The sequence below is a fragment of the Hypanus sabinus genome, chromosome 10 (genome assembly GCF_030144855.1).
Source record: "Hypanus sabinus isolate sHypSab1 chromosome 10, sHypSab1.hap1, whole genome shotgun sequence".
NCBI classification, from domain to species: Eukaryota; Metazoa; Chordata; class Chondrichthyes; order Myliobatiformes; family Dasyatidae; genus Hypanus; species Hypanus sabinus.
Window position 1 is genome coordinate 93,058,582 of NC_082715.1, and position 27,959 is coordinate 93,086,540.

Genomic DNA, 27,959 nt, shown 5'->3' on the forward strand with positions numbered 1-27,959 from the left:
CGAGAGAAAGCCTTGCTCTCAAACAGTTATAATCCTTGTGACGATGGCTGAAAGCAAGGAAATCTCTGTATATCGTTCCTTCCACAGCAAAACAAAGATGATACATGTCCAATCCATGATTACTGTATCTTTCACAGGAACTTAGATCTATTGTTCTTTTGTTTACTGCCACTTTTAACATTTTTATGAATGAAGGAGGACATACAAAAGGAGGGATTATCAAAATAATGTTGTACTATGGACCATGTCATATATTGTACAAGTTATATGCACACTGACCTGTAATATAGGGGTCCAATACTGATTCCTGTGTTTGGATATTGTTCAAGTAAGCATGGATTGTTCAAGCTTATTGTAAGTATTACAGCTAGATCTGTCCAGTAAGTGTTAAATACTCTTGTCCTTTTGTTCCAGTGTAAGTAGTGGAAAGGAGCTAATGTATCTTAAGAGAAATCTGTTCACAGAGAACTCAGTCTTGCAAGAAGAATGCTAGATTGCAGACTCTAGGCAACAGAGACTGCCATGATATAATTAGTGGCATATTTGGGATTATGTTGAGATTAAAGATCAAAGGAGAATATACAAACAATGTGGGTAACAGCAGCATGTTGCAGCCATATAAAACTTTGATTAGGGCACATTTGAAATACTGTGTGCAGAGTGGGCCATTGCGCAATCAAATTCATATGGAAGGCTTGGAAAAGTGCAAAAGAGGCTCATCAGGATGTTGTCTGGATTCTAGTGCTTTAGCTATAAGCAGAGGTTTCAAATCTTGAATTGTTTTCTCTGGAACATCTAAGGCCGAGGCGGTGATCTGGCTGAAGCATATAAAAGTACAAGAGGTAAGGATTTTGTAGGTAGTCAGAATCTTTTCTCCAAGGATGGAGATGACAAATACTCAATGGATAGTTTTAAGGTGAAAGAGGGAAAGTTTAAAGGAGATTACCGAGACAAGTTTTTACACAGAGTGGCATGTGTCTGGAATGTTCGGCCAGAGGAGGAGGTAAGAGCAGAAATGACAGCAATGTGACAGGAACAGACAGTGAACAGCAGTGTATAAATCATGCGCAGGCAGATGAGATTGGTTTTAATTTAGCATCATGGCTAGCCACAGACATGATGATCAAATGTGCCTGTTTTTTTTTGCAGTATGTCTCTATATTATCAAAGTCAAAACCAGCATCTGTCTCATATGCATAAGTCCATGTATGAACAGATACAACGAAAAACTTACTTGAAGCAGCATCACAGGCACATGACATCTGATGCACGAGTTTTACAAAAGCATACATAAATTATACACAGTTATACAAGAAAGAACGCAATTAGGACAAATTAAAACTAGTCCACAGTATTACAAAGTGATCGTAGTGTTATTATACTGAGGCAGTGATTTGGAATGTGCTGGTTGGTTTAAGAAACAAATGACTGAAGGTAGTTTTTTTTGGGAGCCTGGTCATATGAGAACACAGGCTCCTACCCAACGGCAGCTGTGAGAACATGACATGATAATGGAGATTTTTGATAGATATTGCCTTCCTGAGGCATTTCCTTTTGTAGATGCTACCAATGGTGGGGAGGGATGTGCCAGCAATGTATTGGGTGAACTCCACTATTCTCGCAGTTTCTTGTATTCCTGCACATTTGAAATCTGTTTCTGCCTCTGCATGAAAATAGATGGTAGACTGCCTTAATGAGCATCTGGTCCTTTTGGTGCAAATATACCCCATTAAGGAGTAAGTTCTGGAATTTTCACCCAATGAAAAAAAAGCTATATATTTTTAAATCAAGAAATTACTTTTGTTTGTCATGCCAAGATAAATAAAACCAGATGAGGCCATATTTTAAGACAGGAGATTAGATCACACACTGACCAAAGGTAATAAGTATAGACCTTGAAAGGGAAAATAAAAACGAGCAATTTAAATAAAGATAAACATAAGAGATTCTGCAGATGCTGAAAATCCAGAGTAACACATACAAAATGCTGGAGGAATTCAGAAGGTCAGGCAGTTTCTATGGAGAGGAATAAAGAGCTGAACTTTCCATCTGAGGTGCTTCTTCATGGCTGGAAAAGAAGGCTGGGGGATAGGAAGGACCACCTTTGCTTGGTTCTACAAACAGATACAAATCAGAATCAGAAGGAAAACTGTTTTAAACTGAAAACTACTGATAGAAAACATGTGGGCCTAGGAATTGTTGTCCATCCACATTGCAAGCCATAGGTGAAATCAGGTGAGGGAAAATGTGGGTGGAGTTTGGGGTATGAATTAAGAAGCTGGGAAGGCTTAGCTGGAAGAGATAAAGGGCTGCAATAGAAATCTAATAGGAGCGGACAGTGAACCAGAAAGAAAATAAGGAGGAGTGGAACTAGAGGGAGATGATTGGTAGCTCAGAAGAAGAGATGGGGTAACCTGAATGAGTCATGGAAAAAGAGAGAAGGAGATGAGGGGGAGAGATTACCCTAAGTTAGAGCAATTGATGTTAATACCATCAGGTTGGAGGCTTGCTAGATGTAATTTGAAATGTTACTCCTTCATTGTGAGTTTGGCCTCATCAAGGCAGAAAAGGAGATAATGAACTTGCATGTCAGAATTGGAAGTCAAATTGAAATGGGTATCTACCCACTGGGAGATCCTGCCTTTTGCAGAGGATAGAGAAGGTTCTCATCAGAGCAACCGTTTCTTCTGTATCGCAACCCACAGCTCCAATCGGCTCATTAAACTTGCCGATGACACTACATTGTTTGGCCTTATCTCAAACAATAACAAGGTGGCCTACAGGGCTGCATCACTGTCTGGTATGGGAACCTAATCACAGGACTCTGCAGACTGTGGTGCGCATAGCCTGGCACACCTGTAGTTGTGAACTTCCCATGATTCAGGACTTTTACAAAGACAGGTATGTTTATAAAAAGAGCCCATAGGATCATTGGGGATCCAAGCCATCCCAACCACAATCTATTCCAGTTGCTACTATCCAGGAAGAGGTACCACAGCATAAAAGCCAGGACCAGCAGGCTTCAGGACAGCTTCTTCTACCAGGCCATCAGACTGATAAACACGCTGATTTGAGTGTATTCTATATTACACTCATTGTTCTATTTATTATAATTTACAATAAATTACTATAATTGCATATTGCACATTTAGATGGTGACATAACATAAAGATTTTTACTCCTCATGTATTTGAAGGATGTAAGAAATACGGTCAATTCAACTCAACTTGATCTGTGTTATTCAGTATGCACAATGTGCCTCCTTATGTTGAAGATACAAAACACCAAGTGGTAACTGCTTTACAGAACAACTCTATTAAGTTTACAAAAATGACCCTGCTCTTCAGGTCATTTGTCTAATTTTCCATCCTACTCTCTCTCTGATTACTCTCTCTCTGGCCTCCTGCATTGTTCTAATTTTGCCCAGTGCAGGCATGAAGGCAATGTAGGCTTTTGTCCAAGCATGTGGACACACTTGAAACTCAACAATGAGTTCAACCATTTCAGACAACCAGCGTTCTGTAAGTGTCAGTTCTGATAAAATACCATCTACCTGCATATTAACTTTTTTTCTCTTTCTCCAGGCACAAAATGAACTGTTGGCTATTTAGAGCATTTTTTTTTATTGTTCAGGTTTCCAACAATAGTTATGTTCTGTGTCTAACATTTCGAATGTGTTCTTCTGTTTAGTTTCTTTCTCCGACTGTTTGTACCAAAAGTGGTTGTTATCTAGTCAAGCTTGTCACCACTATCACTGGCATCTCCTTTCTTCTATTTATGCTCCAAACTTTCGGAAACTTAAGACATACTTGTTTTCTCACTTTTCCAGTTCTGACATTGACTGGAAACAATGACCCACATTCTCCACCTTTGCTGCCTGACCTGTTGAGTGCTTTCAGCATTTCTTGTTTTCGCAATCATAAACTAGGCCAAGTGCCTCACTCTTAAAGGTAGTTCAAATGTTTTTAACAAATATTATCAAGTACAGTGTAATTCCTAAGACAATAGAAATAACTAGCTAAAAGTTTAATGAAGCTTCAGAAACTATTGCAGGATTATTAGTTCCAGTGATGTCCTTACAACTGTCATATAAAAATTTGGTCAGAAGAGCTTGATTCAAAATAGCAGTGGAAAGAAACTGGCCTTGGATGCACAAATACTATAGAACAAATTGAGGTGAATGAGCTAATTTGGTGAATCAATATTTTAAAATGCATACTTATTAATAATAAGCCATTTTTTAAAGATCAACCATATCGTGTAGAATTGGGACATGAGATTAAGCAGCTATTGGCAAGTTCTCTTCTCTGAAGAGCATCAGTGAATTCGATTAGCTTTTATCAATGATTCGATTAGTTTTATTTGTCACATGTACATTGAAACATTGAAATATACAGTGAAATGTGTCATTTGCATCAACAACTAACACAGAGGATTGTGCAGGTGGCAGCCCTTAAGTACTGCCATGCTTGTGGCACCAACAGAGTGTGCACACATCTCACTAACCTTAACATAATGTGCAAGAAATCCGGAGCACCCAGAGGAAACCCTTGTAGTTTTGAGAAGAATGTATGAACTCACTGCAGACAGTGGCGGGAATTGAACTCTAGTTGATGTTTACTGGTTGATGCACCTTCAATAACTCTCCGAGGCGAGATATAGGTTTTTATTGGCTGGAAGAAAGAACAAGCAGTAATTGACCACCACACTACATCCTGGAGACTGAGGGCCGGGCTCTGTCTCCAATCGCCTTTATACCGGGGTCTGTGGGAGGAGCCACGGTCAGTGGGAGGAACCACAGGAGCAGTCAGCAGGGGGGACGTGTCCAGACAGGTATATGTAGTTCACACCGGTGCTGTAAACCATTGAGCTAACTGCTACACATATCATACTGCTAGTTAGGAACTGTTGTATGCTAATTCAAGTTTTCAGGGTCACTGATCGAGACAGACACAGTTAGAAACACTCAGCAGGTCAGGCAGCAACTTTGAGAGATATAAAAGAATTAATGTTTTACTTTGAAGATGACTCTTGAGAACCTGTCATGCATCCTATCACAGTCTATCAAGTTTGCTGACAAGCATTGTTCTACTATTCATGTTGGGACTTGAACTACTGTTGCCATTGTGGATCCAGAATTCAATTTTAGTCTCATTGTCATAGAGGACTGAGATCTAAACAGCTTTATCTCTGTAATGAATGTAATATTTAACAATTTTCTATCAGCTTGTAGTGTTGCAATAACTTAGTTGTATTACAATCATGCCTTACAAAGGGAATTGCATCCTTGACTCATGAAAAGTCAGACATGCTTTGGAATCTTTTGGCCTTAACTGAAAAGAGATAAACGTTTTAAAAATATAATAAAAAGTCAGTTTATTTCCTTTCATATTTTCAAGGTAAAATATACACTTCACTGAATAGAATAAATTGCTTTATTAAGTCCAAGGACTTCAATTAGTATGTTAAGAAAACCCAGCCTGTTGACAGACAAGTCCCTGACCTTGGCTATGAAACCGGGAGCTCCTTTCAGTAGCTTCCAGCCTGGACTGATTTAGGTATGTAAATGACTTCCACACATTCTGAGAATAATTGGTCAGGTGACCACTTTTCTTTAAGGTTCATTTTCATAGCTTCGTGGATCTCTGAAAAAGTTGATGTTAGATTGTAAACGGGCACACAGGATGTGAGCTGGATTTCTTGCAGTTATGGGCTTCTTGGAACAGTTGTTAAATTACTATTTTCATTTTGTGTGGTTTTTCTCACAGTCTCAGTAAAAAGTGATGTTAGACCTCTCACTGAGTTTAATGATTAATGTTACAACTTGCTCGTTTTTTCCCCTGTGGCTTAATGGATTATTGCACAACAGGATATGGCATTGAATTCATAAGGTCTCTGGTTCAAAATCAGAACAGTACCAAGTTAACAAAAATGAACTATGGAAATTAACATTACATACCCTGGTAGACATGATAAAAGGGTGTCTGTTCAATGCACTAGCTTTCCACTTCCTGTTATGGAATCCTATATGCACCCACTATCTCCACAGTTGATTTGATGAAAGTATTGGGACCAGAACTTAACAGAAGTCATTGCCAAAATTTATACGCAATGGGCCAATGTATTTGAGTTGTCACAGATCATGTGGACCCACACTTTGAACATCTATGTACAGCTGATCTTTATCAACAACATCCAAGTGCTAGGCACTACCTACAGCTACAGACGCTTATTCATTAAGTAAAAAAAAGATTAATATCTGGAAATGCCTCTGAAATTTCTCATTAATCTGTGATGGTGAAAGCATTGATAAAGAAATGAGAAGTATAATTGAAGGGTCTTTGATAATAGAAGGTACTTCTCAGGAGGGAAGCGAAATTGATCATTCATAGGCAGAGTGGCCATAAGTGAGCTATGGGCTCTCGCACAAATAGAATCAGAATCTGATTTATTATCACTGACATGACATGAATTTTGTTGATTTGTGGCACCAGTATAGTGCAAAGACACACAGTACGTTATAAAAGTAAATTGTGTAAAACATTAATAATGAGATTGTGTATATGAGTTAATGGACTATTCACATATCAGATGGCAAAGGGCAATTGCTGAGTGTGGGTCTTCAGGATCCTGTAGCTCCTCACTGATGGTAGGAAGAGAAGAGAGCATGTCCCAGATGATGATGCTTGCCACTTTCCTGAAGGATTGCACCATCTCCTCAAGATGCCCGCAGTGGTGGGGAGCAGTATGCACAATATGGGCTGTCAGAGTTAATAGTCCCCCTGAGCCTCTTGCAATCTTGTAAATTGGAGCCTCCATACAAGTCTGTAATGCAACCAGTCAGAGTGCTCCCCGTAATACATCTACCAAGGTTCATAAGGATCTTTGTTGCCATACCAAATCTGCTCAAATTACTAATGAAGTGGAGCAGCTGATATGACCTCATAATGCCTAGTCAAATCACATTCACTGCTCTGAAGAGCATATACTTATTTGGTCTGAAAACTAACTAAATAATTTAGAAATAATTTTAGGTAAAATTTACTTTTACTGCAATGAAAACAGTCATACATGGGTATCACTTCTGTAGGTACATTAATTAATGGAACCTGCCTCTCACCTCCAATCTGAGGTATTTGGCATTCATCTTCAAAACTTCTTAAATGTATTTTGATTCAATTCCTATATTGCCACATGAAGGCACAACATAAGACCCCTAAATTAATAGCCATAGATCAAAAGAAGTTTTTTTTTTTACTTTTGTAAACATCAGCAGTTGAATAGAGCCTATGGAGGTTCAAATTGAAGAGCCTTCAGAAAAGGTGTGGAGTGCGACATCAGGGTTATACACATGACATGCCAACTTTGTGCATCAGCTTTTGCTTGCAGCCACTATTGGCTACGCTGCTGACTGGTGGCCATATCAGCAGGGGTTCCAATGTGGTAATTAAATGTATCTTTGAGGGTCATAAAGGAAAGCTAGAAATGGACTGCTGGGAGTTGAGAGATTATTAAGTGTGTTGTACAATAATAAGTGATAGCCTGTATTGGGAGAGTGCATGCACTGAGGTGCTGCATGCTGTTATATTACAGACCAGTGGAGGAGGCACATTAAAGGTGTGATATTATCCATAAAAGTAAAGTGAACCTTCCAGATTCAGCTACAGAGGTGAATCCCAGGAGTTTTGCAGTGCAGCATGAAACACAATAACTTCACGGGGGTTGGCAGTGGCAATCAGATAAATTGTGCTAATAGCCTCACTCACCAATCACCCACTAATAATCTTAATCAGAACCCAGAGTCATCATTCGCCTGTATCACTGCACTGTGCCAAAGTATGTGAGACTGACACCCACATCTCACAGCATCTACTCAATACAATATTGATTGTCCCTGTACTCAATATATCAAATGTCTCACTCACAGGCATAATGAGAGGTATTCCAGCATGTTCCTTCTGAAAACTTACATAAATCTCTCCCCCTTTCAAACTAAAATCTAATGAAGTTAGATGGTATTATTATATTTGACTTACTTCCCCCTCCTCCCTCACCACTACACTTCCTTTATCATATTATTTAACACTTTCAAATGCTAAAAATTTACAAAATGATATACTTTTGAGGGAAATCATGAAGATAGTATTTATAAAACATGTTCCCATTCAACTTCACATTCAATTTAATGCTCGCAGCTCAGACAATGACACTGCAGGTGGCCGAAAGTTGATAGCACGTTTATATATGATGAGACAGAGTGCTGTGAGCAAGGCAACGGGAAAGACCCTGCCCTGGGTGCAAAGGGAAAAGATTTTAAGGGGTAAACCATCAAAAATTGAGTAATTTTGCAGAGAGCTCTGGTTGAGATTTTGAGGGCTCAGATGACCAATAAAAGTTGATTTGCCCACACTTTGGAATGCTATGATATTGAGAAGTCTAACAATAAAGATTAGCTTTATTTGTCACACGTAGATCAAAACAGTGAAATGCGTTATTTGAGTCAATGACCAACACAGTCCGAATATTTGCTGGTGTCAGGCCACAAGAATCACTTTGCTTCTGGAACCAACATGCCTTGCCCACAACTTATTAACCCTAACCCATGCATCCTTGAAATGTGGGAGGAAACTGGAATGCATAAAGAAACCCCACGTGGAAATGGGTAGATTATATAAACTTCTTACAGACATCGGTTGGAATTGAATGCCGATTGCTGGAACTGTCATAGTGTTACACTAACTGCTACATTACCTTGCCATCTCCAAACAGATGCAACATCAAGAAGCAGCAAGAATGCGCTAGTGCACTACTGGCTTCAGTTGACACTGGACAGAAATTGTTGCCTAGAGACAGAAGAAGCTGTAGATGCTGGAGTACAATACATAGGACGGTGGAGGCACTCAGCACGGGCAACATCTGTGGAACAAAAAAGGAAAATTGATGTTTTTGGATGAATCTCGACATCTGAAATGAAGATTCTCATCCCAAACGGTCATTTTCCCACTTTCCCACGCATGCTGCCTGGCGCACTGACTTCCTGTACATTGCTCAGGAATTGCTGCCTATCTTTTCCAGTATGAAACTTAGACCCACTTGTACAGTCTCTCTGGTGGACATACCAATGTGCAGTGTCTGAGGACCAACATCACAGCTTCCACTGCTGCTAGCAGTAGAACTAATCCTTCTAGTGTGGGGTAGTAAATAGTGAATTGGTGCTTTAGTAACATGGCCCATTTGGCCTATCAAATCTACTATGCCTTTCTATCATGGCTGATTTATCCAGCTCAACCCCATTCTCTCGCTTTTCCCCCATAGCCTTTGACATCTTTACTAACAAACAACAATTAGCCTCTGCTTTAAATATACTCAATGACTTGGCCTCCATAGCCATCTGTGGCAACAAATTCCACTGATTCACCACCAAACAGCTAAAGAAATTCCTCATCTCTGTTCCAAAGAAACACCTTTCTATTTTGAGATCTGGTCCAAGACACCTGCAGTATAAGAACCATCCCTCTCATGTCCACCTTATCTAAGCCTTTTAATATTCATTGAAGTTCCCCCAGTCCTTCATTCTTCAAAACTCTCGTGAGTACAGACCCAGAGCCCTCAAACACTTCATATACGTTAACCTTTCATCCCTGGAATCATTCTCATGAACCTCCTCTGGACCCCCTCCAGTGCCAGAACATTCTTTTTTTAGATAAGGAGTCCACAACAGTTCACAATATCTGACCAATGCCCTATATAGCCTCAGCATTATATCCTTGCACTTATATGCTAGTCCTCTTGAAACGAAAGCTAATGTTGCATTTGCCTTCCTTACTACCGACTCAACCTGAAGTTAACATTCTGCACAGATTCTCAGGGGTCTTCACTGCAATTTATTGTTCAGTCCTCCGCCAGATTACTGGGATTGCTGACCTCCTGACATAGGAATCAAAATAGGTCTGTAGGCCATGAGACTCACACCTCTCTCAGGATGATAACTTTCGTGTCTCCACCATGTCCAGTTCACTCGCTCCCATCCAGACGATGGTAATGTCCTCTGGTCTCAAGCGTTCTGAGCTCATAGGTGCTCAAGTGCTGTAGGATTCTTTCAAATTGACCCTGAAGGTGGAATCTTCATTCCTAAACTATTTCTTGTGGAAGGGTAACTCTCATTATGTACTGGCTGTGCACATGATCATGGGTTGAGTACTCATTATCCTCAATGCCTACTCAGAACCCTTTGCTGAAACCCAGTTGAAAAGTAAACCGCCAAACAACCACAATGTGATGCTAAGATACCAAAGTCAAAGTAAACACTTTATCAAAGTATATATGCGTCATCATATACTATCCTGAGATTTATTTTCTTGCAGGCATTCACAGTGGAACACAGAAATACAATAGAATCAATGAAAACCTACACACAAAGACTGACAAACAGCTCAGGTCCCCAGCAGTCCTTCCAGGTAAGGCAGCACTTCCCATGTGAATTCATCAGTCATTCATTGTATCTGGTGTTCACAGTGCAGCCCACTCCACATTGGAAAGACCTGAAGCAGATTAAGATATCAATTTTTCAAGCACCTTGGTTCATCCACCAGAACAGCCAGGACCTCTTGGAGATCAGCCATTTTAATTCCACTTCCCTTTCCCATACAGACACATATGTCCATGGTCTCTAGTACAGCCATATAAAGCCAGACCAGGCAATGTCCTTCACAATACCCTTGCTTATAGTCATGCACAAGCAGTAGCCTTCTATGCCATAATAATTCAAATATTCATCTAGATGAATATTTATTAAATATTACCAGTGTCTGCTTCCACCAACTACTCAGGCAGAAAGAAGTTAGCTTTAGTTTTAAAATATTCACATCAAATAAGACTGATCAGGAAAATCCTTCACACCTACAACTCTTTTAGTTCAGAAGATCTTGTCAGGCCTGCACAGGCAGGCACCTCCCAGTCTCCATCCAACTACCACTCATGTCCAACTTATCACATGCCACCTATTTAAACCCACCTCCATCCACAATCCTTGATCACCCAATGAACCAGCCAGCCTCAACCAGTTGCTCCTAGCCTTCAGTTACCTTGTTGCCTGTGAGTTATTGACAGGTCTGTCTTGTTTTGTGGCTCCTTGTGGCCTATTGTTCTGCATTTTATTGCTAAAGTCATCATATCCTGCTGAATTGTCTCTGCTGCTCTGCATTTGGATCAAGCTTTCTCTACCTTTCCTGACAGGATGAATGAACCAATGATTAGCCCAACAGAGTTTGCCTGGCTAAAGGAAGTTGCCCATTGACATCACACAATCCAGATGCAGCAAGAAGCCAATGACCATTGCTCACCACTCTCTTCCAACTTTCCACCTTGACTCAGCAACCTGTGTAGTCAACCTCCTCCCTCTGAACCCCATATCCCAGCGCCTGAATGTTTCAGCGGATCCCCAACCCGATGCCACAACTGCCTGTCCCAGTTTGCCTTACACTGTGAGCTGTAGCCATGTTTGTATGTTACGGACTGAGACGAGATTAATGTCGTCACCTCTTTTGTGACTGGGGAGCTGCGACGTATCTGGGCTACCGGTAACTAAGAAAATAAAATGATCATTTGCTATGAATATGAGGAATTCACCATTGGGATGCACCAGTTTTTAATCATCCAAGATGTGGGGAGGGGCAGCATATCCGATACTTTGCCTGTGCATGTTCGGTACTGGACTACACTGTGCAATTCAGGACCCTTGCGACGAAGTGCACCTGCAATGCAGAAGTGCTGCTGGCCCATGACCATCAGGCCACTTGGAATACCTGCAGGATGAGCTGTCTACTGGGAGATGCCCACTGACTTTGAAAGCCTCATACACAAAATGCTGCAGGACTTCAGCAGGTCAGGAAGCATCTATGGAAAAGAGTAAACAGTCACACTGAGGTGTCCCAATGAAGAGTCTCGGCCCAAAACATCAACTGCTTATTCTTTTCCATAAATGCTGCCTGGCCAGCTGAGTTCTTCCAGCATTTTGTGTGCATTGCTTGGATTTCTTGCATCTGTAGATTTTCTCGAGTTTGAAAGCCTTATCACTCTTGACAAGCATCTTATCGAATGACCCTCCAGAACCTCAGTTTCATTCCTATTTCAAGCTACAGAACCCTCATTAGCAATGTCTCTGGAACCAATCCAGTTATGGAATGGTCCCTTAACATCCTTCCCTCAAGTGCATGATCATCAGTAGAGAAACAGTTTGAACTCTTACTGTGGAGCCAATCACCCATATTAAATGGACACTGTGTCTGGGAAACAGCACCACGAGATAGATATGAGAAGTCTTCTATCTGGTAAGTTTCCCCTGGCCTCTTGTTCTAGCACCATAGCCTGATTCAATCTCTCTGTTCTACTCCACAACCTGACTGCCCTTTGCATGTGAGGTATTGATGATTTCTGACACAGCAGGCAACTTTCTGGACTAAACTCTGTGTATGCAGCTTGGACTCCCTACCAAGCCTACCTCTCACCTCTTCTGCCAAACAGCCCTTCACGGATGTCCCTTGGGGTCTGGGATGGTCAGATCCTGCACCAGGTATGTGCACCGCGACTCCATCCAATTTCTCCTTATCAATTCAACCAAAACTCCTCTCAGCTGGGGTTACCCCTGGTTGTCCACTTCACTACTGAGTTGGGGGCCCACTTGCCTGCAACCTCAGCTGACTTTATCCTGTAAATCTGTGGAGACAGAGGAAACTCTTGACCTTACCAAACTCCCAAAGGAATACTACAATGTGGCCATCACCTTAATTAAAAGGGAAGCCAGCACCCTGCTGCCTCATAGGCTATATGGCCACTCGTCTGTCTCCCTCTAATTTTCTGAGACCCGAGCCATGAAGGACTACATCACCAGTGTGCTACATTGTGGTTTCATTCACCCATCCCAGTCCCCAGCTGGAGCAGGATTCTACTTTGTTTAAAAGAAAAGATGTGGATCTTTGTCCCTGCATCAATTATGATGGACTCAACAAAATCATCATTAAGAACCATTACCCTCTCTCCTTGATGGATAGTGCATTTGAAAAACTCCACGAGGCCCAGGTCTTCTCCAAACTGGATCTGCCAAGGGGATGAGTGGAAGACAGTGTTCATAACATCCACTGGATACTACAAATACTCAGTGATGCCTTTTAGTCTTTCCAACAGTCCAACCATTTCATCAAGGAGATCCTCTGAGACATGCTACACATGTATTCGTCTACTCAATGACATCTTCATCGTCTTCAAGAACGCCTAAGACCACATCTGTCATATCCATTCATTCCTTAGTCTCTCCTCAAAAGCTAGCTGCACAAGGTAGAAAAATGCCAGTTCCACATTCTAGCCATTTCCTTCCTTGGTTATATCCTTTCACCTCAAGGCATAACCATGGACCCAAAGAAAGTGTACCTTTGTCAAATGAGCCTGACCACTCCCCCTCAAACAACTACAGCGCTTTTTGAGCTTTTCAAATTTCTACTGCCATTTCATCAGGAACTATAGGTAAGTTGCCACACCTCTCACCAAATCACCTAACTCACACTTAACCTGGCCTTGGACAACACTTAAGAGGATCTCAAGAGATGCTTCACAACCACTTCCATTTTCTGCCATTCAAACCCCTCTGGACCTTTTGTGGTAAAGTGGATGCATCTGACATGTCACCAGGGCTATCCAGCCCCAACTAGGACTGGATGAGAAGATACACTTTTGTGCCTTCTTCTTGCACAACTTCAACTCTACACAGTGCCATTATGGAATAGGAGATAGGGAACTTTTCACTGTCAAATGGCTTTAGAGTAATGGAGACATTGGCTGATGGAAGCATTGAGCCCTTCCTGATCAGGACTGGCTACCAGAACCTCATATTCATACAACAGACCCACCAACTCAACCACGTCAGGCTCATTATGCCTCCTTCTTCAAGCAGTTCAGTTTAACCAGTTCCTACTAAATTGGCCCCAAGAACACCAAGATGGATGCCCAGTCATAACAATTTGACCCACTTGAAACTGAGATCAACCCTCAACTCATCATTCTATCCTCCCAGATCCTCTCCCCGATTGTCTGGGACCTTGAGGAAAATATCACCACAAACTTGCTCTGGATGACATATCTGTACATGCAGTGCACTCTGAAGCACTCCAGTAGGCCCACTCCTCACTCTTCTCTGGCCATCCAGGTGTACAACAGACTCTGGATTTTATGCAGAACTGGTTATGGTGGCCCACCATAATCACTGATATATGTCAGTTAATCACTGCCTGACCTCAGTGTTCCTAGCCCAATTCCTCCAACCAACAGCTCCTGCAGACCCTTGTCACCATGCATTTTATCATGCATTTGTCACCTTCTTATGGGGCCATGGTGATTATGACAGTGGTGGACTCATTCTCCAAGGCTCCACTTCATTGGATTCCTCAAATAGCTGAGACAGCCGAACTGCTTCTCCAACATATGGTTCACTTCACTTGCCAGGACACTGTGTCAGATCAGGGCCCACTGTTCATCTCCTACTTCTGGTGAGCCCTCTGCTCCCTCCTCTGAACTTCAATGAGTTTGTCCTCAGGTTGTCATCTACAAAACTATGGCCAGTCAGAAAGAGCCCATCAACAAGAGGAAAAGGTATCCGTTCTGGATCGAACTGACCCACAATCAACGCGCCTCCTCTGCCACAGGGATATCACCCTTTGAAGTCCTTCATGGTTACCAATCCCCAGTATGTCCTGCCAACAGCGGTGTTCCTGACCACTGGGGCTCTAGTTCACTGATGCCAGAATGCTTGTCAGTCTAACCTAGCTGCTAGTTACATCTTCAGCTGCCACCATCCCTCAGGGTCACCCCTAACTTCCACATTTCCTACCTCAAGCACAATGTCCAAGGACTACTCATCCCACCTGGGCTTGCACCTTTGGAACCAAAGATGGTGGAAAGTGGTCCAGTGTACATTGTTCACTGGTTAATGGTTTGGCTTTGTTGTGGGTGGGGTGTGCAGAAACTGGTCAACTCAGAAGGGAATGGCCTCGAGGAGAGGTCTTGGGTGCTGTCCAGTAACAGCTTAGATCCATCATTCAACGAGGAGTTCCACTGGATTCATCCAGATCATCCTGGGCCATCGGGTATTGGTCAGAGGAGGAGGGATCCTATCAGGCCTGCATAGACAGGCATTTCCCAGCCTCTGCCCAGCAAACAAGAATCACCTGCCATTCATTTCCAACTCATCACCTGCAGCCTATTTAAACCCAGCTCTCAGCCACAATCCTTGTTCACTCACCAAACAGCTGCTCGTAGCCTTCAGTTGCCTTGTGCCAATGAGCCTAGTATCTGTTGTCTCTTGTCTTGTGGACCCTCATGGCTTGTTATTTTGCATTTTTTTATTAAAATCATCATTCACTGCTGAATCGTCTCTGCTGCTCTGCATGAGTCAAGCCTTCTCTATATTTCCTAACAGATTTCACATAGAGTTGTATGTGTCCTACCTCAAAGTGCTCTCAATGGCACATGAAACAAGAAAGTAATTCTGTCTGGCAAAAGCCATTATTGCAGTTGCCAACCTGCCTGCTAGACACCTCTACATCAATGACTACAAATCCATCTGGTCCTGGGAGGTCAGTCTCAGACATCCACCATGTCACAACGGGCTGATCCAATTGTGTACGTTGCCATTTGTAACCCTTATGACAGTGATGGGGTTGGACAGGTTGATTTTAATGCTGAGTTGATGGATGATTCTTTGACAATTGACCATAGCTGTACCCATTAATATATACTGGAAACCGGATGAATTCCCCAACATCAGCTCACCTCAATTAAAGTTCTATAAATTAAAGCAAACTACACAATAATCTAAATCTTACTGCCCTTGAAGGTTTCAGGTTATTTGTTGCATTGCACTTTATTTTTAATTTTCTTGAATGAGTTGTGTCAAATCTATCAGTGGACTAATATAAAGTAACTATTGCAACTGTCTACAGAAAATTCACACAGCTCTGATCTAATTTTATGATGTGCAACAAATCTCTAAGTGACCATGTGGAGGATTAGACTCTGGGTGCTATTTCAATGAATAATGTTAAAATCCCTAATGAAAATTGTAATGGGCTGTACAAAATACAACCTGAGGGAATTTCTGTCTGTCATTTATTTAATAAAACTGAAAAACTGTGAAATAACAGATTGCCTATGGCGACAGTAAAAAGGAAATCTTGTATTTAAAGTGCTAAATACAAGAGTCTGCAGATGATCGGCATAGTTTTGGCATTCCTCTGTGTACCGAGTGCCGATGTATTATCATTTACTTAATTGGCCAAATTTCTCTCTAAGGTACTGGGGGAAATACTTTGTGCATTTAAACCAAAGGGGTTTACATTAACATTATCATCAGTAAAAACAAATGGACCCTGTGTGCATTGCATAGGAAGGTTAATGCATCTAGCAACTGTATTATGTTTCAAACTGGCAACCTGTTTTTCATGATTTGAGTGCACCAACTGCAAGATTAAAATGAAGAGAACACTGTTTGGATTAAAAGCATTTTCTTTCCTTTGCAAATACGTATTGTTTCACAGTCTGCTTTATCCCACAACAAAGAAAGATGGAATTGTTCAATGAAGGAGCATAAAAAGAACACATTTCTGCTATTTGTAATCCAACCTTCTTTCTATTCCAGAAAGAAATTTCTTAAACAAAAATGTTCAGAGATATTGAGCTTAGCTGCATTGACAAGATATATTGCACATCTTGTTTTGTCCTTGCACTAACTACCTGCCATTTCAGAGACAGTTAAGCATGTTCCTGAAGATTCACAGTGCAGGGTAAAGACATTGGTTTCTTTACCTGAAGGACATTAGTGAACCAAGGGTTTTTATTTAATAGCCATCATGTGCATTTGTACTTTAACTAGCTGCTATGATATAATTTAAACTTATCGTTGAATTATTAGACATGATTCCTGGATTATAGCTAAACAATATGTTGGTCTTCTCATGAAACAGAATTTTTCTTTTGCATAGCAACATGGAGTTAAAAATCAAAATGTTATTGTTTGGATGTGAGGCCCCACCTTTGGAGCTGCCCAAAACAGAAACATAGCCCATTGCCTTGCTAGTTACTGGAGAGCCTGACTTACTGATATCTCTGCTGGATTGCCAAAGCTACAAACATACAGATTATACCTGAACTGGAACTCTTCAAATAATACAAACAAATCATTACATGAATTATTATATTTGCTTACACATTATTATTAATAAATCAATGTTTGATTAAATATACCATTAATTAGGCAAAAAGGTGTAATTAATGGAATTCTATGTGCTCTCTAGTTCAAAGTCAGAAACAGTACTTTTAAAACAGCTCTTCTATGTGTCAAATCCAGTCATTTTACTTATAAAAATAAAACAGATGTTATGACCTGTGAAGATTTTAAACAATGTCAATGAATTGCATGGCTTGGAATTCTGTCATCTCTTTTCTGCTCCCCCGGTATAAGGTCTTAGTAGTGCCCTAGAAATCCTCTTCCCTTCCCAACTATTCAAGGCCCCAGCAGTCCTTCCAGATGAGATGACACCCCCATCGGAGTCATCTATTGTATCTGATGCTCCTAGTGTGACTTCTCTACATCGCCGAGATTTGAAGCTGATTGGCGATCCACCTTATCATGCATCATTGCTGATAGAAATGGCAGATCCCTCATTGGGTATCCATCACAGTTCAACTCACCAATCCCATATTAGAATGTCAGTCTATGGTCTCTTCTACTGCTATAATGAGGCAAGACTCGGGTTGGAGGCACATAATCTTGTATTCTGTCTGAGTAGTCTCCAAATTGATGGCATGGAAATCAATTTCTCTAACTTCAGTATCTATACCAGCTCCCTTCTCTTTTCATTCCCCATTCTGATACCTTCTCAGCCCTTCTCTTCTCCTAACCTGACCATCACCTCTCTGTGGTTCACCTTCTGCTTCCCTTTAATCCATGGTCCACTGTACTCTCCTATTAGATTTCTTCATCTTCAGCTCTTTACCTTTTCCACCTCTCACTTCCCAGTTTCTTACTTTGTTCCCCCATCCCACTCAGCTGGTCTCTTATCCACTTTGGGAGTAAGAACAGGAAGGCAGATCATTATAGAGTTAAGTGTAGAGTTAGGTAAGGGAGAAATACAAAGAGATCTAGGAGTCCTTGTTCATCAGTCACTGAAGGTGAATGAGCAAGGGCAGCAGGCAGTGAAGAAGACTAATGGAATGTTGGCCTTTATTACAAAGGGAATTGAGTACAAGAGCAAGGAAATCCTTTTGCATTTGTACAGGGCCTGGTGAGACCACACCTGGAGTATTGTGTACAGTTTTGTTCTCCAGGGTTAAGGAAGGACATCCTGGCTATAGAGGAAGTGCAGCGTAAATTCACGAGGTTAATTCCTGGGATGTCTGGACTGTCTTAAGCAGAGAGGTTAGAGAGACTGGGCTTGTACACGCTGGAATTAAGGAGATTGAGAGGGGATCTGATTGCAACTTATAAGATTATTAAGGGTTTGGACAAGATAGAGGCAGGAATTATGTTCCAGGTGCTGGGAGAGTCCAGTACCAGAGGGCATGGTTTGAGAATAAGGGGTAGGTCATTTAGGACAGATTTAAGGAAAAACTTCTTCTCCCAGAGAGTTGTGGGGGTCTGGAATGCACTGCCTCGGAAGGCAGTGGAGGCCAATTCTCTGGATGCTTTCAAGAAGGAGCTAGATAGGTATCTAATGGATAGGGGAATCAAGGGATATGGGGACAAGGCAGGAACTGGGTATTGATAGTAGATGATCAGCCATGATCTCAGAATGGTGGTGCAGACTCGAAGGGCCAAATGGTCTACTTCTGCACCTATTGTCTATTGTCTTAACCATCACCTGCCAGCTTGCACTCCTTCCCTTACCCCACCTTCTTAATCTAGCTCTGTCTCCTTCCTTTCCAATTCTGATTAAGAGCCTTGGCTATGAACGTTGACTGTTCATTCCCCTCCATAGATGCTAAATAACCCTCCAGCATGTTGTGTGTGCTGCTTACAATTTCCAACATCTGCAGAATCTCTTGTGTTTAAAAATCCAGATCATATTCTTTGAACAAATTAATTATATTTATTCTTTTTTCCCCTGCAATTTCATATCACACTTACCTTTCTAATAAAGATATTTCTGCTGTTAAAGTTCTCTGCTCATTGTATAACATGTTAGCATTTTAATTAGATTTGTATTACTGGTTATTTTTAAAAATGTACTTGTGTTCAGTTAACCTTTTAGAATTAAAATTTGCAATTGAGTCATATGTTTTACCATCTTTAAAATGCCATGGTGATAGTACAAGTCATTTCAGAGGATCTGTACTGCTGTGTTACTCTAGCCATAGAAGCTGGATGACTTAAATGAAGGATGTGAATATTCATTGCATTTACTTGGCCATAGCCTGAAATCCATTGAGGAGGGCTAACTACAAATATATGGTTATATTGTTGAGTCTTCTAGACATTATGCATTTCCTGGTCCAGTACTGCACTTGTGCATCTGATACCAAACACCACATTAACTGAAGTTACCAATAGGACCGCATGTGTCATTTGTTGCATGGAACGTTAATGTTCCCTACCAGATGCAGCGATTCAGTTCAATGGGTTTACTACACATTGTCAGGATAGATCTATAGAGTCTCTCAAAGCAGAGGTGGAGGAGTACGCCTCATGATCAACTCTTCTTGATGCAAAATATATTAGTGCTGTCCCAATTTTCTGCTCACCAGACCTGGAATATCTGGCAGTTAAGTGCCGTCCTTTTTACCTGCTGTCGGAGTTCTCCAGGATAATTTTGGTAGCTGTATATATTCCACCTCAGGTCAATGTCAATCAGGCTTTAAATGATCTGAGCAGTGGTATCAACATGCATGAAACAGCACACCATAATACTTTCACCATTGTTTTGGGAGATTTTAAACAGGCTTGTCTGAAAAATCACTACGCAGTTATCATCAACAGATCACTTGCAATACCAGAGGAAACAACGGTCTGGAGCAATGTCACACTACCATCAAGAATGCCTACCGTGCTACACACCTTCACTTCGGGAGATCTGATCACCCGGCTGGACTTCTACTCCCTGAGTATAGGCTGAGACTGAAGACTGCAGCACAAGTAGAGAGGACCAAAAAATTATGGACAAAGTAAACACAGGACTGCTTTGAATCGGTGGACTGGACTGTATTCGGGGATTCATCTTTGAACCTGAATGAGAATGCTGCAGTTGTTGCCGATTTCATTAAAACCTATGTGGATTAGTGTGTACCTACAAAGACTTACTGTACATTCCCAAACTAATAGCCATGGATGAACCAGGTGGTATGTCATCTGCTGAAGGCTAGATCTGTCACATTCAAGTCTGGTGACCAGGCCTGTACCAGAAAGCCAGGTATGATTTGTGGAGGGTTATTTCAAGGACAAAGAGACAATTTTGAATGAGGTTGGAGGAGACATCACATGTACAACAGCTCTGGCAGAATTTTCAAGACATTACTTCCTACAAAACAAAACCCAATAGCATGAATGGCAGCGAAGCTTCAGTACCGGATGAACTCAACGTCTTCTATGCCCACTTTGAAAGGGAGCATATAAATACAGCTGTGAAAATCCCTGCTGCACCTGATGACCTTGTGATCTCTGTCTCAGAGGCCGATGTTAGGCTGTCTTTAAAGGGAGTGTACCCTCGCAAGGCAGAAGATCCAGATGGAGTACCTGGTAAGGCTCTGAAAACCTGTGCCAGCCAGCTAGTGGGAGTATTCAAGAACATTTTCAACCTCTCACTGCTATGGGTAATAGTTCCCACTTGCTTCAAAAAGGCAACAATTATACCAGTGCCTAAGAAGAATAATGTGAGCTGCCTTAATGTCTATCGCCCGGTAGCACTCACATCAACAGTGCTGAAACATTTTGAGAGGTTGGTCATGACTAGACTGAACTCCTATGTCATCAAGTACCTGGACCCATTGCAACATGCCTATCGCCACTAAATGTCAATGGCAGGTACATTCTTAATGGCTCTTCACATGGCTTTAGACCACCTGGACAATAACAACACCTACATCAGGAGGCTGTTCATCGACTATAGCTCAGCATTTAATACCATCATTCTATTATTCTGAATGAGAAGTCACAAAACCTGGGTCTCTGTACCTCCCTCAGCAATTAAATGTTCGACTTCCTAACTGGCAGACCACAATCTGTGTGGATTGGTGATAACATTTCCTCCTCACTGCCAAACAATGCTGGTGCACCTCAGGGATGTGTGCTTAGCCCACTGCTCTACCCTTTATATACACATGACTGCAGGTCAAATCATCTATAAATTTGCTGGTGATACAACCATTGTTGGCAGAATCTCAGATGATGATGAAAGGGTATAAAGGAGCAAGATATGCCAACTAGTGGATTGATGCCACAGCAACAACCTGGCACTCAACATCAGTAAAATGAAAGAGTTGATTGTGGACTTCAGGAAGAGTAAGAGAAAGACATGCATACCAATCCTCATAGAAGGTTCAGAAATGGAAAGAGTGATCAGTTTCAAATTTCTGCATGTCAGTATCTCTGAGGACCTAACTTGGTCCCAACATATCGATGCAGTTATAAAGAAGGCAAGACAGCAGCTATACTTCATTTGGAGTCTAGAGAGATATGGTATATCAAAAAATACACTCAAAAACTTCTGTAGTTGTCCCGTGGAGAGCATTCTGACAGGCCGCAACACTGTCTGGTATGGAGGGGTGGTGGTGGAGGGCTACTGCACAGGACCAAAAGAAGCTGCAGAGGGTGGTAAGTTTAGTTGGCACCATCTTGGGTGGTAGCCTACCAAGTACCCAGGACATCTCAGAAAGGGAATGTGCTTTATTAAGGACCTCCAACACCCAAGGCATGCCCTTTTCTCACTGTTGCCATCAGGTAGGTGGTACAGAAGCCTAAAGGCACACACTCAGTGATCTCCTCTGCCATCTAATTCCTAAATGGATATTGAACTCTTGGACACTACCTCACTTCTTAAATATGTATTACTTCTGATTTTTGCATGATTTTTAATCTATTCAATAGTTGTATACTGTAATTGATTTAAGATCATAAGACCATAGGATCTGGAAGTAGAAGTAGGCCATTTGGCTCATCAAGTCTGCTCCACCATTCAATCAAGGGCTGATCCAATTCTTCCAGTCATCCCCACTCCTCTGCCTTCTCCCCATACCCTTTGATGCCATGGCTAATCAAGGACCTATCTATCTCTGCCTTAATTACACACAATGTCTTGGCCTCCACAGCCACTCATGGCAACAAATTCCACAGATTTACCACCCTCTGACTAAAGTAATTTCTCCGCATCTCAGATCTAAAAGGACATTTTTTTCAATCCTGAAGTCATGCTCTCTTTTCCTAGAATCCCCTACCATGGGAAATAACTTTGTCATATCTAATCTGTTCAGGCCTTTTAACATTTGGAATGTCTCTATGAGATCACCTCTCATTCTCCTGAACCCAGGGAATACAGCCCAAGAGCTGCCTGATGGTCCTCATATGGTAATCCTTTTATTCCTGGAATCATTCTCATGAATCTTCTCTGAACCCTCCCAATATCAGTGTATCCTTTCCAAAATAAGAACCCAAAACTGCACACAATACTCCAAGTGTGGTCTCAGAAGTACCTTATAGAGCCTCAACATCACATCCCTGCTCTTATATTCTATACCTCTAGAAATGTATGCCCACATTGCATTCACCTTCTTTGCAACTGACGTAACCTGGAGGTTAACATTTAGAGTACCTTGTACAAGGACTCCCTAGTCCCTTTGCATCTCTGCATTTTGAATTTTCTCCCTATCTAAATAATGGTCTGCCCATTTGCTTCTTCCACCAAAGTGCATGACCATACACTTTCCAACATTGTATTTTATTTGTCATTTCTTTGCCCATTCCCCTAAACTAACTAAGTCTCTGTGCAGGCTCTCCTTTTCCTCAACACTACCTACTCCTCCATCTATCTTTGTATCATTGGCAAATTTAGCCTTAAATCCATTAATACCGCTGTCCAAATCACTGACGTACATTGTAAAAAGCAGCGCTCCTAAAACTGATCCCTGTGGAACTCCACTGGTAACCAGCAGCCAGCCAGAATTGGATCCCTTTATTCCCATTCACTGTTTTCTGCTGACCAACCAATGCTCCACCCACGCTGGTAACTTCCCTGTAATTCCATGGGCTCTTATCCTGCTAAGCAGCCTTATTTGCAGCACCTTGTCAAAGGCTTTCTGAAAATCCAAGTATACCACGTCTACTGAATCTCCTTTGTCTACCCTGCTTGTAATTTCCTCAAAGAATTGCAGTAGGTTTGGCAGGCAGGATTTTTCCTTCTTTATTTACTATTATTATTATTATTTTATTTTGTGTTTTTTTTTCCTTCTATATTATGTATTGCATTGAACTACTGCTGCTAAGTTAACAAATTTTATGACACATGCCAGTGATAATAAACCTGATTCTGATTCTCTTAATGTTTTATACGGTACAGTAACAGTACCAAATTAGCAAAAGTTCTTCTTCCTGAAGCCTATCTCTTGAAATTAAAATAGAAAGAATAAACAGTTTCCTATTTGTGCTATATTTTTGAACAGAAACAGAATTCTAGAAGAACTCAGGCTACATCCACACTAGACCAGATAACTTTGAAAACACTGGTTTCATGTAAAAACCATAGGCGTCCACACTATGCGTTTGTAAAAATATTTCCTTCCATGTTGAAACGGAGATTTCGGCGAATCTTCACCTACTGTGCATGTGCAGGACACATCAACCGAACACAAGTGGCATGTTTGGTGTCAAATCTCACTGTGAAAGTGTGCATTTGAGCAGTTACAGACTAGAAAAACATAAACAACGGGCAGCTGTTGGCTCTCGCGCAGGAGGACTTAAAAGTAAAAAAAAACAAATATTGGAGCATGTGGAGGCAACCGACAGGGAATTCATGGACAGTATGAATTGACTGACGACGAACATTGAACTATCAACTAACTCTGTTGCATTAATAAAGCACCTTGTTAAATATATAAAACATATCTGCATCAATGTTTTCTTGTATTTCCATACAATGTTACATTAGGCTGTTACACATCTATTGTCAGAGAAGTACTTGCATAAATAGGTAAACCACCTTCATACAAGCAAGGACAGAAAACAGGGCCAAGTGAGTATACTTATTTATTCAGTAAGTTATGGGTCAAAGTATTTGGTGAGTATATTTCTAACTCTTCTGGCTTCAGTCTCATTGCCAACTGTTCTGAAATTGTTAGGTTGCATTCAAGAAAACAATGAAATGGCACACTACCATCTGACATCGTTTTCAGATTTCTCCGTTACCCCGTCCACACTGATCTGCCCAAGCAGCGTTTTCAAAATTACACACTTTGGACAGCGTTTCTGAAAAGCTCCAGTTTCAGGGGATGAAAACACCGTTTTAGTGTGGATAAAGGGTAAAAACAGAGAAAAAGCTTTGGTTACAGATTTATCCAGTATAGTGTGCATGTAGCCTCAGTAGTATCTTTTCAGGCAAAGTACAAGTGGTAATTGATAAGTTCATGGCCTAAGGTAGAAAGAGATGAGTTATTAACTTTAAATTTTCTGCATAATCTCTCTAAGAGTTGACCTGTATGTGCATGTAATGAGAGCTGTATAACTCATCTCCTTCCACCTTAGGCCACAAAATCATCAATCACCCATGCTCTGGACACTTTCTGGAGGTCCAAGATTCGTATGCTCCTTGACCGCTGGACTAAGTGTGTAAATGTAGGACGGGACTATGTTGAAAAATAAATGTGCTAGGTTTTCTAAAATTGACTCTTTCTACCTTAGGCCACAAACTTATTAATCACCCCTCGTATGTTCGGAAATTTTAGATCAAGATCTTGAATCAGGACTTAAGATTGCAGATTGCCAGTCAATAGCAGTAGAGAGGGTAGGGAGAAAGGATGAGACAGATGCTTCTTAGTGATAGGTGGAACCAAATGGGGAGAAGATGGTGGGCAGATGGAATCGAGTAAGAGTATGGTGTGGGATAACTTTCAGAAAGACAAAATGCAATTGTCTTTTCTTTCATCTATCACCAGTCTTTGTATTCCATGCAGTTCATGCTGAAATGGACTTTTCCAAACCCATTATATAAAGATATACACAAACTCCATTTGGTTGTAGATCAATGCTTTAGTATCACTATTTTTATCAGGATCTTTTGCATTCTTATTTCATTACCTATTTAGTTGTCTGGCTTATGTGTTCTTCTGTTAAATATACATATACTATTGTCCTTCTCTGTAATACCAGCTTTCATCTTCTTGAAATATATTAAGTTACTTACAGTGAAATTAATCCCCATTATTAGCATAAGACGCACCCAAAAGTAGGATGATATTTTCTATTCTGCCTCAAATTCTTTCTAATGCTTTCAACAAAATTGATTTTGGAGATGGAATAGAGTGTGTTGACATTATGAAGTAGTTCATTCCGCACTAATTCTAGGGAGTGAAATACTTGGCTATTATTATTTTATTATATAATTCTCATCAAGCTATTATATCAGCTAGTTCTCAATTTGTCTTTTTCAGATTGCTGTTTCTAAACTCTTGTTACATCTACATTGGCCAACTATTTCCTTAAGTATACTTTAAAAACATTTTGAGGTTACTTTACTTTTCTAATACTCACAAATTTTGGAGTGAAACTTCAATACATAATATGTGAAGCTGGAGTGAGTTCACCACCTCTGAGTCAATGGTGAGGTTGAGAAGGCCTTTACTTTTTGCACTTTCTAAATTCAAATCTATCACTGCCAAGTTAGCGCTTCAGTTTTGCGTTAATGATGCATGCCATTTCATGATATGGATGGAATGTTTGATCATTTTTCTTGAAGTACAATGGGTATTTTCATAAAAACATTTGCCTTTCCCATTCTAAGTGCAGATATTTGCACAAATCAATGTTCTGTTTCATGATTTCAATTAATTTTGTCAACATCATGGGCTTTCTGCTCCTGTCCATACATTACAATGTTTGTCAGAACTCTTTCCCTGTTATGTTGATGGCTCTTCAACCTGTCAACCTGAAACAATAGCCTTTTTCTCTGTCCTAGTTGTATTTCAGATCTGCATTTCATCTTGTATTTCAAATCCGCACATTTTCACATAATCACTTTTTTCACTTTATATTGCCAAAAGGATTTTAAAAAATCACACTTTCCTACCTGTTCACTCCAGTTGCCATATTGTCTCCCTTTCACAATCTACTTATGACCCTTTGTCAACTCCGCTTGTCTTCTTCAGAGCTCACTTTCCTAAATATAGTTTTGACATCAGAAAATATAACAACAGTACCTTTTAGCCTTTGTTAAAGTATTTGATGTAAAGAGCACAAAGCTGATCACATCTCCATTCCATCCTGTCAATCAGAAAAAAAACTATCTGTGCCTAATCTATTTCCTGTTAGCCATCCATTCTTCTGCTCATGCCAAAATGTTGCCTCCTACACAATAAGCTGTTATTTTTCATAATACCACTTAATGTGAGAAATTATGAAATGTTTCCTGGAAGCAAAATAGAACACATGCACTAATTCCACTTTATCCATTGTGTATGTTGCTTTTTCAAAGAACTCTAATAATAAGACTCTGATAATAAGACATAGGAGCAGAATTCGGATATTTAGTCTACTCTGCCATTCCAGCATGGCTGATCCTAGATCCCACTCAATCCCATACACCTGCCTTTTCACCTTATCCCTTGATTCCCTGATCAATCAGGAAACGATCAACTTCTGCCTTCAATGTATGCACGGATTTGGCCTCCATGCAGACTGTGACAGAGCATTCCACAGATTTACTACTCTCCGGCTAAAAAAAACCTTGTTACCTCTATTCTGAAGAGTCACTCTTTAGTTTTGAGGTTTGGCCCTCTAGTTCTGGATAACCCCACCATAGGAACCATCCTCTCCGCATGCACCCTATCTAGTCATTTCAACTTTCGATAGGTTTCAATGCGATCCCCCCCACATTCTTTTAAGTTCCAGTGAGTAAAGGCCCAAACCTGCCAAACGCTACCTATACATTGACCCTTTCACCCAGAATCATCCTGGTGAACCTCTCCTAGACTCTGTCCTATGACAACACATCATTTCTGAGATATGGAGCCCAGAACTGTTGACAACACTCCAAGTGCGGATTGACTGGTGTCTTATAAAAGCTCAGCATTATTTTCTTGCTTTTATATTCTATTCCCCTTGAAATTAATGCCAACATTGCATTTGCCTTCTTTTCTACAGACTCAACCTGTAAAATAACCTTCTGGGAGTTTTGCACAAAGAGTCCTAACTCCCTCTGAACCTCTGATGCTTGAACCTCCTCTCCATTTTACTAACGTGCATTATCATACGTTTCCCAACGCTGTATTCCATCTGCTACTTTTTTGCCCATTCTGCCAACTTGTCTAAGTCCTGCTGCAATCGCATTGCTTCCTTAGTACCACCTACCCCTCCACTTACCTTCATATCATCCAGAAACTTTGCCACAAAGCCATCAATTCCATTGTCCATATCATTGACAAACAATGTGAAAAGCAGCAGTCCCAATACTAACTCCTGAGGAACACCACTAGTCACTGGTACCCAACCAGAAAAGCCTCCTTTATTCCCATTTGCTGTCTCCCGCCTGTCAGTCACTCTGCTCTCCATCCCAGTAGTTTTCCTGTTACATCAATCCTAGGAATGGCCTGCATTGTCCTGGCAGAGGATTTATATAGATTTTGCCAGACCATTCATAGATAATAATTTCTTCATGTCTGTATATTAAGCTAACAAAACACTCCTCTGTCCACCATTTGGGAAGTTTGATCACTCCTCC